Source organism: Hemicordylus capensis, chromosome 1, assembly GCF_027244095.1.
Source record: "Hemicordylus capensis ecotype Gifberg chromosome 1, rHemCap1.1.pri, whole genome shotgun sequence".
In the NCBI taxonomy this organism is placed as follows: domain Eukaryota; kingdom Metazoa; phylum Chordata; class Lepidosauria; order Squamata; family Cordylidae; genus Hemicordylus; species Hemicordylus capensis.
In genome coordinates, this window is record NC_069657.1 from 452,885,487 (window position 1) to 452,897,578 (window position 12,092).

Consider the following 12,092-nt stretch of genomic DNA (forward strand, 5'->3'; position numbering starts at 1 on the left):
CATTTTCAGGAAGAACCTCAAGAACCTCAAGACTCTCCTGTTTTCTCAGGCTTTTAATTAGAATTAATTTTAATACTGTTAAAAACTTGTTTTAATAATTTTATTCCATTGTTTTAATTGTAATATATTTTAATTTGTGACTTTTCGATATTTTAAATTTTGTACACTGCCTAGAGATTTACATGTCAGGCAGTATAAAAATATGATAAATAAATAAATGTTGGTTTTTATTTGCAGCAGTTCAAGCACTAAGTCTCCAGGCAGACCTCAGCTCTGGAAACTTTCTTGTTACAAATTTAGTGCTGTGGTCGCTAAGAGTCAACATCAACTTGACGGCACTTAATCAATCAATCAATCAATCAATCAATCAAAATGTATATCATGTATCAAATATTATACGGGGGGAACGGACATTATCCTTGACCAATGTACTTACATAGTACCATAGGGCAAAAGAGATATAGCATGGTAGAAACCATGAATGAGAGGCACCCACTATCCCTGGAGTTCATGAGAAGGCTCCTCACACTGGAATATTTGAAATCAATAAGCAGTCTGGTGGGTTACAAGGAGAAGATTGTTCCATACATTGGATCACCTGATTATCTGAACAACAAAGATTGAAACTTGGTGGAATTTTGGTGGCTACCAGAGCAACATTACCTTCATCTCTTGAATGTATATGTCCACATATTTGCTAACACAACTGGCCCCTTACTTGTTCAATCTTTATATTAACGACTTGATAAAGTGTTTGCAGACATCTGACACTCATCCACCAAAACTAGCTAACAAGAAAGTCCCAATCCTGATGTATGCCGATGATGCGGTGATCCTATCTCAAACCAGGGTTGGGCTCAAAAGAGCGTTAGATGCCTTAGCACTTTACTGCAGAGACGAGCATCTACAGATTACTTATGATAAATCTAAAATTATGTGTTTCACCAACAAAGTAAAAAAATTTGTATGGATGCTAGATGGACACCGATTAGAACAGGTAAATCAAATAAAATATTTGGGGGTAATTTTTCAACATAATGCTGGGAAATCAGCACATATAAGCATGGTCACAGAATCGGCAAAACGCAGCACAGCAGCAATTTTAAGATTTTTTAGAACTCAGGGTGCAGGCTTCATACCAGCTGCCTTAAAGCTCTTTACTGCAAAGGTCATTCCGCAATTATTGTATGGCATACAACTAGGTCCATACTCAAGGTTTGACACTTTGGAAAGAACCCAATTAGGGTTCTTGAGGAATTTATTTGGCACGCCAAAATGTACAGCAAATGTGACTTTAAGGACAGAGGCTGGCTTTATAAAAATTGAGTCTCGGGCCTGGCTTCTGATTATTTATTTCTGGTTGAAAATACATCTGCAACCAGTTGGTTTAATTCCTGAGTTTTTCTCAGTTAGCCCCCAGTCACTATGGTATGTTACAGTAAGTACGAAACTCACCTCTCTAGGCTTAGACCCAACTCAACTGCTGGAACTGGGTCTAGTGAATGCGAAAAGAGTGGTGAGACAACGCTTTGTTGATACTGAGATCCAAGAAAACCGGGCTGCGCTTCCAGAGTTTTATAAAACTATAAGAACTAATATGGATCTTTTCCCCGCAAGATATCTGTCGACAATTACTTTTTCTAAGTTTCGATGGATATTCACGAGAGTAAGGGTTAATTCCCTTCCATCTGCACTTCTAGCTAGGAGGTTTCAGGGTGTGCCTTTACAAAAACGACATTGCAGTTGTGGGTCAGGAAATGCAGAAACTGTCGCACATATTCTTCTCCACTGTAATCTCCATTTATATCCCAGGGAACGCCTTATTGCTCCTTTAATATGTAAACTGGCAGATCAATCCGATGCCAACCTTGTAAAACATCTGCTTTCAGATAAAGATGCTTTAGTTTCTATTTCTGTAGCTAAGTTTAGTTATATTGCTTTTAAAAGGTATAATGGGATATCATCCCAATTTTAAATTGTATATATATACACACACATTTTAATGCTTGCTAGTTTTCATTTTCTGTTTGGTCAATGACTGTAAATAAAATTATTACTATTACTATTACTATTGCTAACACAACATAACTGCTATTCAACCACTGATGTTTTTATAAATTAAACACACAAAGATGAGACTTTAAATACTTCTCCAATCAATATCTGAATCAAATCAGCACACTCAACTGAAGTCAACAAAACTTCTTTTCATCTAAAGTATCGCTGTTGACCCACTGGAGAGCTCATTAATCAGAACATCCATCCTTTGCACCTATAATAAACAATATTATTTTTAACAATAAATAATAGTGTTGCTGTCCAATTTATGTTCAGCTTCGACCCTACTCTCTGTAGCAAGACTGTGGTCCATTCACATGTGCAGACAACGTATGCACAAGCTACAGTTTTAGCAGAGGACCCCTTTCATGTACATGTTTCATGCAGAGATTCTAGTTTATTCTGTAGTCATGTACACACTGTGAATTTCTAGGGGCTGACAATCTCTATTTCCAGTAAAAATAATAATAATAATAATAATGAGTTCCAAGGTTGCAGGAGTACATTTTTAAAGAGCAAATAACAGTTTCCTTATTTTTGCAGTTAAGAAAGTATGCCCAGTTTCATATGGATAGCAAAATATCAAAATGGCTGCTCCACTTCTTCAAGCAACATACAAGGGGACCTTTGGGAATTTCCCCAATTCTGCAGGGGCTGAACAGAGATAGTATTTAACCAAATAATTAATGCATCAGAGGTTGTCAATGGAGAAACCCTCTACTGTATGCGTGGGGTCAGCGCTACAGTGCTTGGAGTCACAGTCTGGCATTTGCTGTGGCAGTTCTTCTGGCATACAGCTTTCTCCATCCAGATCTTTGTTTTTCTTCCTCTGCCTCAACTTGAAAAACATCTGAACAACATCAGTGTTTTTTTCAATTCTCTGGGTGCTTTTCAACGTTTCATTCAGGCCTGCCTTATTCAAGGCCATTTTCTATATCTATATCAAGTCTGATTCATACTTTATGCAACAGACAAGTTTCTTATTTGTCAACCGTGTGTATTCCAGTAAGCACAGGAATGTCTGAAAGGAAAATGTGGGCTCTGCTGTAGGATGGGACAGGACATGGCACAAGTAACCTTGCTGAATAATTGTTCATCATTCCTTTATTTAAAACACTGCCAGCGCTGCCAAAGAGCCAGAAAAAAAGCTGCCTCAACTGGCCCCAGCCTGCAGCCACCAATAGATCATCCATGGTCAAAGTCATCAGTATTCTGAGACAGGGGTTAATTTTTACCCAAGTCTCGCCTGGTTAGCAATCCCAAGGAATGTTTAGCTTTTCCTGTATAAAGCCATTTGGATCAACTAGATTTGGCGCCAGTAATCTAGAGCTAGAAGCTTGGCAGGCATTTTGGCATACCAGAACCTTGTTCATTTGTGTTCTCTGTTTAAGGCATCCAGTAGCTAGCTTTAAGGGCTCCCGTTCAAGGGATCTCGCACTGTGGACTTGGAGGTTTACGGCCCCCTTGTCCACTCCAGGCCTATTTTTTGAAAAAGCTCTACAATCTTGGCTTGAACAGTTATTGTCACTGCCACATATAAACAATAATGATTATGCTGTTAGATACTTATTATTTATAGCTAATAGGCTTTTAAAATACTTTCTTTCAGTTATGCCAGTGTAAAATAAAGTCCACTTCTGCATTTTATTTCAAAACCAATTTATTGTACTGCTGTTACACACAAGCCTAGAAAAAACACAAAGCTCCATTAATTTGCTTAAACAACCTTCCATTAAATCAGAGATCTAAAATGGTTTTAAAATCCATAACAGTCCTCAGATATGTTAATGTCGTCCCATAGACTCTGATGAGACTACACCAACATAATCAGCATGTAATGCACGGGGAACTTCCCCGAAGGAAAACTGACAGGCCATAACCCAGAGTCTACCATGTGCAGAAACATCCCATTCTCTTCATGTGCCAAAGTGTGTTCTGTGGTTCTTTTCACAGAAGAGAAGGGAAAGCATGACTCTGTAAATCCTTTGAACTGTGCCCAGTCCCCCAACCCTAGTATCGAACAATTTGTTCAAGACAGGCACATGAATCTGAATGCACACACAGAGAGCTCCTCCAGCTGAGTGTGGCTTCCCCATTCCTGCCAAAGGATGCTGCTGATCCGTGCGCATATTCAGTTGTGCACACAGATGGGTGACCTCCAGTGCAGTGAATGAAGACTCTGTGCACATCAGGGACTATGAATTGGATCTATCTATGAAGTAAGTGCTGAAAGCATGCATGCACATTTGGAAAGTATGCATAGTCTCCACTTCCCCCACCTCCTGAGGGATAGGGAGGGAGAACTAGGATTTGAATCATTTGTTCATTTCTATATTATGTGTATTCCTTAGGATAATAAATCCAAGTTTTTTAAACCAAAAACAAAACAAACAAACAAAAAACCCTGAGTGATGCCATGAGAAAAGAGGAAATTTATTGCTTCTGAGAGTAGCATTGCTAAGGGTGGAGGGAGAAGCACTGCGAAGTGAAGCAGCAAAGCAATAAATCACAAATGCCACAAGAGACAATAGAACCGCAGAGGGTGAACTCCAGCAGCAGTTGCTTGTCACCCACCTGCTATCCCACTGCTAGGTTTATCCCTCACCACCACTCCACATTACACTGTGAATGCACATCAGTACATATCTGGAGGCCAGTGGGCTACCTTTTAGCCGTGTGTACAAGATATCAACCAACTGAGAGCAACCATTACAAGCGGCACCTTTTAACGTGGTGATTCTCTTTATTCCGCAGGGGGAGAGTAACTGGCCCTATCCAACCCCCAGCATAGTACCTCCAGTGATTGATGCTGGTGTCTATCTTATGTTTCTTTTTAGACTGTGAGCCCTTTGGGGACAGGGTTCCATCTTATTTGTTTGTTATTTCTCTGTGTAAACCACCCTGAGCCATTTTTGGAAGGGCGGTATAGAAATCAAATTAATAATAATAAGCCAGCGTGGTGTAGTGGTTAGAGTGCTGGACTAGGACCGAGCAGACCTGAGTTCAAATCCCCATTCAGCCATGCTACTAGCTGGGTGACTCTAGGCCAGTCACTTCTCTCTCAGCCTAACCTACTTCACAGGGTTGTTGTGAGGAGAAACTCAAGTATGTAGTACACCGCTCTGGGCACCTTGGAGGAAGAGCAGGATATAAATGTAAAAATAATAATTATTATTATTATTTCTTGAATTAAAAAATGAATATTAGTCAGTGTGGTGTTTTCATTCTGTATCTAAAGACTGAAATGTCTAAAAAGTGAGGCAAATTCCAAAAATTGGAATAGAAGACTAAGCAAGAGCGGGATGATTATAAAAATACTGCAGGGCCTTTGGGTAAAACTGCAGAACCAATGGCACATGAAAACATGAACAGAGAAAGAGAAGTTCTTCCAATTTCCTGCTGCTTTCCAACTGAAGACTTCTTTCAATTCGGGACTAGCTGTTCTAATAGAATATAAGTTACCTACCATGAGCAGGATTCAACACATGGCAGTCTTCCGCCCACCCCCAATACTGCACAGCAAATCAACTTAGGAGGATTTCAAAAGCAGGTTATTTTTTTGTATTTTTTTTATTTTATTTTAGGGCTAGTTCACACAATTCAAATTATCTCTGTGCAGTGTTAAGTCATAGATTTGCACAGTACAGTCGCACTCCCAATCTCCAGTTGTGAGAACCCTGACATTTTCAGCGATGTTTTGATCATGTGAACCAGCCCTTAGTAGATATACTAGCCATCCTTCAGCACAAAGCCCCCAGCACAATATACATTTTAATAAACAAACATAATCAATAAAACAACGGAAGCAACGGAAGCAGCAGCCATCACCAGAGGACAAAAATGTAGCATAAAATGACAACTAAAAGCAACTACTCCACATGCTGGAAAGTCCGGGGAACTTTTTTTTTTTAATGGATGCACGAAAAGACTACTATCCTGCTCAGAGCATAAACCAGAGCAAGGCATCCAATGGGTAGTGCAAGGCAGGGCAGGGCAGGGCAAGATCAATGCTGCGGTCAGGTAGTCTAGAGATCAGTGGTTGGAGAGATTTCAGGCTGCGTTCCAAGCATCCACTCAGGAGAAATGGATGCGGCTTTAACAACAGCTTACTTGGCATGAGGCCTTACATAGTTCTGAGACAGGATTCTTGCCCCAGGCTCCTCCCCTCTCCTCCGGGACAGGGATTCTCAACGTTGGGTCCCCAGCTGTTATTGGACTTCAACTCCCATAATCCCCAACCAAAGGCCACTAGGGTTGGGGATTATGGGAACTGGAGTCCAATAACATATGGGGACCCAACACTGAGAATCCCTGCTCCAGGAGCTGCTGAGGATTAAAAAGGCAGAGACCTCTTCTGTAGGCGTAACAGGCTCCTACGGGGTAGGGTTGGGGATGTCTCCGCTATGGAGGGTTGAGACTCAAGGGAGTCCTTGGACCTGGAGGACAAATACAAGCTGCATACTCTACACATAACTGAGGCGGTGACTTAGAGGGATCAGAGGCCTGCTCTGCTGCCTTGTCCCCAGACTCAAGAGGACAAAGGCAAAGAGGAGTCATCTACATTGGCTGTGGCTCAGAGGGGTCTAGGTCCCACTGTTCTTCCTTTCCCCAGGACTCTCCTTATCTGCCCCTGGCCCCAGTGCCTGCAGAGTCAGGTTCATGACAGTCATCATGGTTGACACCAGGTGAGTTCCTCCAGGGAGGACATGAAAATACCTGCTCTCCAGTCATCACCTGCATCACCTCAGATGATGCGGGGGGGGGGTAGACTTCCAGGTTGGCCTCTATTCATTAACAAAGGATCTCATAGGATCTGGGAAGACTCATGTGTTGGTAGAAGACTGCACTTCAGATAGGAACATAGGAAGCTGTCTTCTACTGAGTCAGACCATTGGTCCATCTAGCTCAGTATTGTCTACACAGACTGGCAGTGGCTTCTTCAAGATTGCAGGCAGGTGTCTCTCTCAGTCCTATCTTGGAGGTGCCAGGGAGGGAACCTGGAACCTTCAAGCATGCAGGTGCTCTTCCAAGAGTGGCCCCACTCTCTAAGAGGAATATCTTACAGTGCTCACATGTAGTCTCCCATTCAAATGCAAACCAGGGTGGAACTTGCTTAGGAAAGGGGACAATTCATGCTTGTTACCACAAGACCAACAGAAGACCAATGTCCCAAGTCATTTAGGGTTTGTGATATGGAAAGGAGTGTGGTGTCCGTTGAAACAAAAATCTGTTTTTTAAAATACATTTTTTAAAGCATTTGAATGCTCTTAGTGCATTTTATCTTTCCTGCAAGATCAGACTAGTACCCAAGACAAACTGGATATTTGGCCCCAGTTTGGGCCTCCATGAAAGTGTTACCTCTCCCAGGTGATCAACTGTTTACTTGTTCTACCTGTTCACCCCCTACCTGTTCACCCCTTTGCAGAGGTAAGATAAACAGATGTGTAGAACTGAGCATTCTCATGTTCCAAAGGGCAGATAGTTGCATTTTATCTCCTATCTTTACCACTTTACACTTTTGTCTCTTTTTCCAAGCACCATTGCCATTAAACTTAATCTTGCTCTGCAGGTCTCCGACAGTAAATTCTCAGATACCACATTTTTCAGAGATGAATGCCACATGCCAGAAAACTGGCAGATGGAGCAGATGACAAAGATCAACATGTCCTTGAAGAGCATGCACCCATCAGGTGTTCTCCGTTGCTTTCAGTTTTACTGAGTAGAGTTTTGTGGTTCCAAGTTAAACTTGAAACAAACAATGTGGCTTCCAGTTATACTTGAAACAGATTATTTTCAGTTATTAAAATTGACAGTGACAAAGGGCACCATGGTAGCTTAAAACAGTTGGAGCAATTTGTTCATGCAGTTGACGTACTATGATGTGACACCCCACATTCAACTGCATCCATTACATCAAATAGCATTACTGTGTGCACACTGATTGATGCTACAAAATGTGATGTGTTTTAGCACAGTATGTTGGTAAATAACCCCAAAATGATTTTAGGATGTGCTTAATATGAAACCAAATTCCTTTAGGATTTGGATTTTTAAAAATCTCGTTAGTCATAAAAAAAATAAATTGTACCACTGCTATTGGGAATGTTACATGCAGAATGAAAGTTGCACACTGAATTACTTGCATATCTCTCTGAAATTAGCAATACTTCCACAGGACTGCAGCCCACATTGTTAAGCGAGAGATGGTGAGCAACTTCACAATCAATCTTTACCCTCCACTGACATCCTCACTCACAAAAACCTATTTCACTGCTCTTCTTCTCCATATAAATGTATGTATTTATTGGATGCTTCTCCTCTCCATTTCTCCTGCCTCGCCTTTTTCTTTACCCAGAGATTTCAGAGCCGTTCTCCATGCAGTCATTCATTCTCAAGACAATGGGCGGAAGCAGACATCCAAGAGACATCTAGTAGCTGCATGGCAGATGGAACTGCACTGAGAGCTGGCTGGCGGGCTGGAGCTAGGGAGGGGCACAGACCTGTTGGGAGGCCCTTTTCCAGGCCTCTGAACACGTTCAAACACCAGGTGGTTTGAAGGGTTCGAAGGTGGGGGTGGGACAACTTTAAGGGTGGGGAAGGGTGCACCTACCCTTCCCTCCACTTTCCCCCCACCGGCGCTCGTTTGAAATCCGGTCTGGTGGGCGGGCAGCGTACCTACCTGCCTCTCCATCCACTCTTTGGACCAGAAGCAACTCACATCCGTGCGCACATCAGCTTTAAATTTAGTTTTGCAATCAGAGCAGAATATTCCTGGGGATGATGGACCAATGACTTGACTCAGGATGGCAGCCTCATATGTTTCCATAAGTTCTCCTGCACAGAGTATCTCTCTCTGTCCAGTCTCTCCACTCCACGCCTAACAATAAAATTTTAAACACCTCTGTAATGTCTCCCAAAACTAACTGGGAGTGAACAGCAGCCATTCACTAGTCTGGAGAAAGCAAAAGGGTGCACTTGAGGACAGCACAGAGGCAGAGATAGATCTGCTCCTTGCTCCGCTGACCCAAACTGTTGAGAAGGGAGTCTGAGCTGACCATTGATCGATCCACAGGTCCATCAATGGCTACTAGTCCTCCTGATGGCTGCAGGCTGCCTCCAACAGGCTCAGAGGCAGGATGCCTCCGAATCCCAGTTGCAGGGGAGCAACGGCAGGAGAGAGGCCATGCCTTTATTTATCTCTTCCCTGAGAGTCACTTAAGGAAAGAGGATGTTGAGCTGGTAAGAGCTTGGGCCTGATCCAGCAGGGCTCTTCTTAGGAGCCTGGCTCCAGACTCCCTCCCACTTCATCTGCAGAGCCCCTTCCTCAATACTGCCCCCAAACAGTGTGACCAAAGGCTGGGAACTGGGGGACGGGCACACATGTGTATGTGCATTTATTTATTCCGGTCATCCCTGCATATCCCATCCTGCCAAACGAAAGTCCTTCCAGGTCAGCACAAAATGGCCAAGGTGGGAGAAGGCAGCCCATCCGGGGGGTGGGGGGGTCCAAAATCATGCAGGGCTCTCCAGACAAGCTCTCTAGACTTTCTATAGCATTGTCAGTGCACATGGTGCTTTCTACAGCAGCAGCAGCAGCAGCACAAAGACAGGACCCTGCCCCAAGGAGCAGTGGACTATTGAAATATTGATATTTTGTAGTATTCTATGTTTTAATTAATTTTTACTAATTTAAAAAATATACTTTACTATTATTCACTCCTAAAACCTCATTTTCTATCCCGTAGAGACAGGAGTGTGAGTGAATGGGTTAGGATCCAACTAGCCAGCTAGAAGGTTCCAACTAAATCTATTTTTCACCAGAAATATCGGAAAGAGGCAAAGCCTCTTTCCGCTCAGAAGACCGCAGCCTCATGAGCCCGTCATGACAAACGTCCTGACCACCAGGTCTGGGACTCCCGACCCTAAGGTCTGGGAGTCCTGACCATTTGGTCTAGGAGCGTTTATTTCCTAGGGTGAAAACACCCTGGTTCCCAGGCCAGAGACCGCTGTCAGCTGGGGATGAGTTCTGGACAACTTCCTGGCCAGGGGCATCTAGGCGGTGCCTTTGTCAGTTACAGTTACTCTAGCCACCCAAACCCCTTTGCCATTGGGTCCAGGTTTCTAATGCCTGGAGATTCAACATCGCCACCCATTTCCTCCAGGTGGCTCCCTGATGACACAGGGACAACGAATCATCTCAAGGTACCTCTCCCAGAATGCATCACTTCCCTTTTATTTGCATATTTCTATGTCAAAGGTTAGTACTCCCAGAATGCATCACTTCTTGATTTGCATAGCTCTCCCTGGAATGTTACATCTCCCACAATGCATCACTTCACCTTCATTTGCATAGGTCTGTTCCTGAAGGTTACATCTCCCAGAATGCATCATTTCCCTTCTTTTGACATAGTTCCATTTAACAGCAGTTGATATTTCACGGATACTATCGGTGAAACTGTATGTTGTTAAGGCAATATATCCACCCTTTCTTCCTTTGGATAAAAAGAAAACAGTTTTACCCCTTTTGAACGGGTTTGAATGAATGTGTTTACTGGGATTGCTATTGAAGCAGCCTTTGTGGGGACAAGACATGCTTAGGGATTTGCACGAAATGGATTTTGCATTTTGTTTTTAGCTCAAAATGGAATGCAAATGGCTGAAACGTTTCATCAAAAACAGTGGTCGTGCTGACTGTGTCTATGGAACAAACTTGAAATGCTTCAAGTTTGTTTAGCCATAGGGAACTATGGTGAAATATGAAACACCCCATTGCTCCCCATGGATAGCTCCTAGGGACACCAAAGTGCGTTGGGTGGTAGGGCATGATGATCCCCAAAACCCACCACTCACCAACCAAACGACAAAAGAAATTGGTAAGCGGGTGATTTCAAACCAATTTTAATCTTTCCCAAAAAAACCCACATAGGATGCCATGGGGGATTTGGGGAAAGGTTAAAAATGTGTTTAAAATTGCCCACTTACCCATTTCCTTTGTGGGTTGGGTGATAGGTAGCACCCATCATGCCCTACCACCAGTTTTGCATTGTAATTAATGCAATTTTCAAGGCAGTGGCCTTGAAAAACACCTCAGCAGCACACAGTAAAAGGGAATTTGTCCCTCCTAACAAAGAACATACATTTCAAACACGGTCCAAAACTGAATCACTGACACAGAATCCACTGCCAGCCACAATGCCTGAGCTGCAGTAACATCACTGGTACAAGTTGATGTTACCCACAATTATGGTTCCCTATGTTCTTGGCATTGCAACAGCTGCAACAGTAGCACCCTTACTTAACAGCAAGCATAGTTATAAGCTCAACTAGAGGAACTTCAGGCACATTTTGACTGAATACACCTTGCAATTCAGATTGCACAGCAGACCAGAGCAGTGAGTGAAGCACATGTTAGTCTCTCAAGGCCAGACATGGAGCTCATCACAGCAATCACCATGCAATATTACACCGGGAAAGCTTCCACTGTCCATTTCCTGCCACAACACTATCTCACAAACAAAACAAACAACAACTCAAGAAAGGCAGGCACCCAAGTTCTGTGGCCTTTTTCAATCTGAGATACAGCAAAACCAGATAGTTATAGCAGCAATAGCAGAGCATATTATACTCAGTGCTGGGGGTGGGTGGAACGCACACCACAAAATCAAACCTACACAGGAACATAGGAAGCTGCCATATACTGAGTCAGGCCATTGGTCTATCTAGTTCAGCATTGTCTTCACAGACTGACAGCGGCTGCTCCAAGGTTGCAGGCAGGAATCTCTCTCAGCCCTATATTGGAGATGCTGCCAGGGAGGGAACTTGGAACCTTCTGCTCTTTCCAAAGCGGCTCCATCCCCTGAGGGGAATATCTTAAAGTGCTCACACTTTAAGTCTCCATATGCAACCAGGGTGGACCCTGCTTAACTAAGGGGACAAGTCATGCTTGATACCACAAGACCAGGTCTCCTCCTCCAACCTACCTTCCTCCTCTCCTGATATATCCTCAACTTCAAGAGGGGCACACTGTAAGGGCT

General features: G+C 43.1%; 1 protein-coding gene across 3 annotated transcripts in view; it reads right to left on the reverse strand.

The window, feature by feature from the left end:
- MSRA (methionine sulfoxide reductase A) overlaps window positions 1-12,092 on the reverse strand; it is a 316,176-nt gene that overhangs the window by 187,667 nt on the left and 116,417 nt on the right. The window lies entirely within an intron of this gene.